The following is a 6000-nucleotide window of genomic DNA, read 5'->3' as shown; positions in this document are numbered from 1 at the left end:
ACACACCCAATACAATGGTAAATTGTATAGGTGCACTAGTTCGGCGAAGAGATGGTGATACAAGTGCAATATGGATGGTAGATAAAGGTATTTGTAATCTGAAATTATAAGAACAGCAAGGTAACTAATGTAAAAGTGAGCGTAAACGGTATTGCAATGCGTGGAAATAAGGCCTAGGGTTCATACTTTCGCTAGTGTAAGTTCCCTCAACAATAATAACATAATTGGATCACATAACTATCCCTCAACATGCAACAAAGAGTCACTCCAAAGTCACTAATAGCGGAGTACAAACAAAGAGATTATGGTAGGGTACGAAACCACCTCAAAGTTATTCTTTCCAATCAATTCATTGGGCTATTCCTATAGGTGTCACAAACAGCCCTAGAGTTCGTACTAGAATAACACCTTAAGACACAAATCAACCAAAACCCTAATGTCACCTAGATACTCCAATGTCACCTCAAGTATCCGTGGGTATGATTATACGATATGCATCACACAGTCTCAGATTCATCTATTCAACCAACACAAAGGACCTCAAAGAGTGCCCCAAAGTTCTACCGGAGAATCACGACGAAAACGTGTGCCAACCCCTATGCATAGGTTCATGGGCGGAACCCGCAAGTTGATCACCAAAACATACATCAAGTGAATCACGTGGTATCCCATTGTCATCACAGATACACACGGCAAGACATACATCAAGTGTTCTCAAATCTTTAAAGACTCAATCCGATAAGATAACTTCAAAGGGGAAACTCAATTCATTACAAGAGAGTAGAGGGGGGAGAAAACATCATAGGATCCAACTATAATAGCAAAGCTTGCGATACATCAAGATCGTACCACCTCAAGAACACGAGAGAGAGAGAGAGATCAAACACATAGCTACTGGTACATACCCTCATCCCCGAGGGAGAACTACTCCCTCTTCATCATGGGGAGCACCGGGATGATGAAGATGGCCACCGGAAAGGGATTCCCCCCTCCGGCAGGGTGCCGGAACAGGTATAGATTGGCTTTCGATGGCTACGGAGGCTTTTGGCGGCGGAACTCCCGATCTATTGTCTTTTCTGGAAGTTTTAGGATATGTAGGTATATATGGGTGCAGGAAGTACGTCGGTGGAGCTTCGGGGGCCCCACGAGGCAGGGGGCGCGCCCTAGGGGGCGCCCCTACCCTAGTGAGCACCTCCCTTGGCTCCTGACGTGGGGTCCAAGTCCATCCGGTAGCTTTCCTTCCAAAAATAACTTCTCCAGTTGATTTCGTTCCGTTTTGACTCAGTTTGATATTCCTTTTCCTCGAAAGACTGAAATAGGCAAAAAAAACAACAATTCTGGGCTGGGCCTCCGGTTAATAGGTTAGTCCCAAAAATAATATAAAAGTGGATAATAAAGTCCAATATTGCCCAAAACAGTAGATAACATAGCATGGAGCAATCAAAAATAATAGATACATTGGAGACGTATCAATTAACTTCTTCGAGAAGGGCAACCAAGACCGTGAAGACTCGTTAGAATTCCGTAACCAATTCCTTCCCTTTAACTCTACCTCTTAAATCTCGGGACGAGATTTCTTATAGTGGAGGAGAATTGTGACGCCCGGATAATTAAGCTACAGTAACCCTCTACTAATGATGCCACGTCACCACGATTACTATTGCTAATCTCGCGTTAGTTCGAAAATGATTCAAATTTGAATTCTAAATCAAGCAAACAACAAAAGTTTTCAAATATTAAAACTAAAATGTTCGGAGTGAGCCAAATAATGCGTAGGTAATATTGGTGAAGAAACCAAACTTTGATAAGATGTTTAAGGGCTCTAAAATAATTAAAATAGTAGTGAAAACAATAAAACAAATGCCTATTGGATTTTATAAAATATTAAAATGTTTTATTATGGGTTAAGAATTAATCTGACAGTAGTTTGTTTATAGATACAAATTTAGGTACTAGTGGTAATTTTTATAAAAATAAAAATAGAATAAACTAGAAATAAAACAGAGAGGAAAATAAATAAAAGAAAAAGGAAACAGAAACCCCTTTCGCTGGGCCAAGTGGCCCAGCTGGCCCCAACCGCCCGACTGGGCCGGCCAAACCCCCCACCACTTAACCCCCCTTCCACTACCTCGGTCAAACCCTAACCCCCCACACGGCACCCACTCCTCGTTTCCCCACTCCCTCCCCACGGATTTGGATCGAGACACGACGCCCCGCCCCCGACGCTCGATCCCACGACCCCGTCGCCCAAATCCCGCGCCTGCACCGCCGACGCCCATCCCCGGCGCGACCCCAGTTGCGCCGCACCGTCGCCGCTCACCAACACCCGTCGCCGGCGCTGCCCCGACCTCGTCGCCCTCGTCGCCGGCGCCGCCTCCCCGTCTTCAACCTCCTCCCCATCGGACGTCCCCGCTCCTCGACGCCCCCTGCTCACCAACGCCGGTGAGGACCCCGGTCGTCCTCCCATTCCCCCGTCCACGCTCGTCCACACCCGTGCGTGCCCCGCGCCCTGCTGCGTGTCCGGGCGCGCCTCGCCTTCGCCGCGAGCTCGCTTAGTCGCTCCCGTCGCGTCCGGCCTCGCCCGCTGCCTCGTGCATCTCTGCTGCCGCCGTGCTACTGCGGTTGCCGCAGCCGCGCCGTACGCCCCGCGCCGGCCACACCCCTGTTCGCCCGAGCTCCCCATGCCACGCGACGCGCCAGCTCCGCCCCTCTGCTGCCTGCCACTTCCGCCTCCCACTCCCTTGGTTGCACCCCCGGCAGCCATCCGACCCACGGCCCTCCCCCTCGTCGTGTTGTCGCGGCTCCGGCGCCCCAACCGCGCTGCTGCTTTGCTCCGCCGTGCCCGCGGCCACCTCCGACGTCGCGCCAGCGCCTGCTCGGCCCTCGCGCCGGTTGGGCGCCCGCAGCACCATTCCCGCTCGACCCCGTGCTCGCCCGCGCCCGCTCTCGCCCGTCTCGCCGTGCTCAAGCTCGCCCGCGGCCACCTCTGCCAGGCACCGCGCCACCCCCTGGTCGGCGCCCCACCGCACCCTGATGGCCTGCGCCCGCCCTGTCGCCCCGCTCTGCCGCCCAACCCCTGTTAACCGCTGCCCAGGCGCCCGCTATCGCCCAGAGCACGTTAGGCCAAATGGCCCCCTCCAGTTGGGCCCCATGCCCCTAGAACGTTAAAAAAATGAATTAAAAAATGAGTTAATAAATTAATTAATTAAATTAATTAAAGAATTAATTAATCATAATTAGATTAATCTAATCACTAATTAACCTAATTAACTGCTAGTTAATTAAATAGTGTATGACAGTGGGACCCACATGTCAGTTTGACTTAGTCAACTGACTGTTTGACCGCTGACATCATGCTGACGTCATCATGCTAACGTTATGATGACGTCAGCAAACACTATTCTGGATAATGTTAAATTAAATTAATTAAATAAATGCTAAAATTGATTTAGATCTTCTAAAATTAATATAAAATAAATCGTAGCTCGGATGGAAAAACTTTGTACATGAAAGTTGCTTAGAACGACGAGACGAATCCGGATACGCAACCCGTTCGTCCACCACGCGTCCCTAGCATAGCGAACACACAACTTTTCCCCTCCGATTCGTTTGTCCGAAACGCGAAACACCAGGGATATTTTCCCGGATGATTCCCCCTTCACCGGTATCACCTCATACCGCGTTAGGGCACACCTAGCACCGCTACTTGTCATGTCATGCATCACTATGCATCTGTTTGCATTATATTCATTGTTTCTTCCCCCTCTTCTCTTGCTAGACACCGAGACCGACGCCGCTGCTACCCAGTACGACTACGGTGTTGATGACCCCTCTCTCTTTCCAGAGCAACCAGGCAAGCCCCCTCCCCTTGATCACCAGATATCGCCTACTCGTCTCTCTACTGCTTGCATTAGAGTAGTGTAGCATGTTACTGCTTTCCGTTAATCCTATTCTGATGCATAGCCTGTCATTGTTGCTACAACTGTTGATACCTTACCTGCAATCCTAAATGCTTAGTATAGGATGCTAGATTATCATCAGTGGCCCTACATTCTTGTCAGTCTGCCATGCTATACTATCGGGCCGTGATCAAGTCGGGTGTTGATCACGGGTAAATACATACATATATACCTACTATACAGGTGGTGACTAAAGTCGGGTCGGCTCGTTGAGTACCCACAAGTGATTCTGATGTGGGGGCTGAAGGGGCAGGTGGCTCCATCCAGGTAGTGGTGGGCCTGAGTTCCTGACGGCCCCGACTATTACTTTGAGGCAGAGCGACAGGACAGGTTGAGACCACCTAGGAGAGAGGTGGGCCTGGCCCTGGTCAGCGTTCGTGGTTACTTCAACATAACACGCTTAACGAGATCTTGGTATTTGATCTGAGTCTGGCTACTGGCCTATACGCACTAACCAACTACCGCGGGAACAGTTATGGGCACTCGACGTCGTGGTATGTGCCGAAGCCTTCGTGATGTCAGCGACTGAGCGGCGCGCGCCGGGATGGACCGCGCAACGTAACTTCCTTTGTAATGGAGGTTGCTAGGTCTGCTCACCGGCCGCGTACGCAACGTGCAGGTGTGCAATGGGCGATGGGCCCAGGCCCCTGCGCCATAGGATTTAGATCGGCGTGCTGACCTCTCTGTTGTGCCTAGGTAGGGCTGCGACGTGTTGATCTTCCGAGGCCGGGCATGACCCAGAAAAGTGTGTCCGGACAAAGGGGATCTAGCGTGTTGGGAAATGTGGTGCACCCCTGCAGGGAAGTTAATCTATTCGAATAGCCGTGATCTTCGGTAACAGGATGACTTGGAGTTGTACCTTGACCTTATGACAACTAGAACCGGATACTTAATAAAACACAACCTTCCAAGTGCCAGATACAACCCGGTGGTCGCTCTCTAACAGGGCGATGAGGAGAGGATCGCTGGGTAGGATTATGCTACACGATGCTACTTGGTGAACTTACCATCTACTCTCTTCTGCATGCTGCAAGATTGAGGTGGCCAGAAGCGTAGTCTTCGATAGGACTAGCTATCCCCCTCTTATTCCGGCATTCTGCAGCTTAGTCCACATCTGATACCCTCATTCCATTTGATACCAATGCATACATATGTAGTGTAGCTCCTTGATTGCGAGTACTTTGGATGAGTACTCACGGTTGCTTTGCTCCCTTTTTTCCCCTTCCTATACCCGATTACTGCGACCAGACGATGGAGGCCAGGAGCCAGACGCCACTGTTGATGACGACTACTACTACTTGGGAGGTGCCTACTACTGCGTGCAGCTCGCTGACGACGACCAGGAGTAGTTTAGGAGGATCCCAGGCAGGAGGCCTGCGTCTCTTTCGATCTGTATCCCAGTTTGTGCTAGCCTTCTTAAGGAAAACTTGTTTAACTTATGTCTGTACTCAGATATTGTTGCTCCCGCTGACTCGTCTATGATCGAGCTCTTGTATTGGAGCCCTCGAGGCCCCTGGCTTGTAATATGATGCTTGTATGACTCATTTTATTTGTAGAGTTGTGTTGTGATATCTTCCCGTGAGTCCCTGATCTTGATCGTACACGTTTGCGTGTATGATTAGTGTACAATTGAATCGGAGGCGTCACAATATGGACGAAGATGGGGCCAATAGGTACACCCGAACACCTTAAAGAAGGTATAGTCAGGAGTTTCATGTAAAAGGAGCTCAATAGGAGTTTTCATATTAAGGACATGCATAGGTAGTCGGTTAATAAGAAAACATGTTGTAGCAAAGCCATCGCTCCAAAAGCGAAAGGGTACAGAAGCGTGAGCCAGGAGTGTGAGTCCGGTCTCAACTACATGTCGATGCTTGCGCTCAACAACGTCGTTCTGCTGATGTGTATGAGGACATGATAAACGATGAGAGATCCCAAGCTTATTAAAGAAAGTGTTGAGGTTGCGATATTCGCCCCCCCAATCGGACTGAACATGGATATTTTTATGCTTGAGAAGACGTTCTACATGCACTTGAAACTGAAT

Source organism: Triticum urartu, chromosome 5A (genome assembly GCF_056163025.1).
Source record: "Triticum urartu cultivar PI428250 chromosome 5A, HENAU_Tu73, whole genome shotgun sequence".
Lineage (NCBI taxonomy): Eukaryota > Viridiplantae > Streptophyta > Magnoliopsida > Poales > Poaceae > Triticum > Triticum urartu.
Note: the sequence above shows the minus strand (reverse complement) of the source record.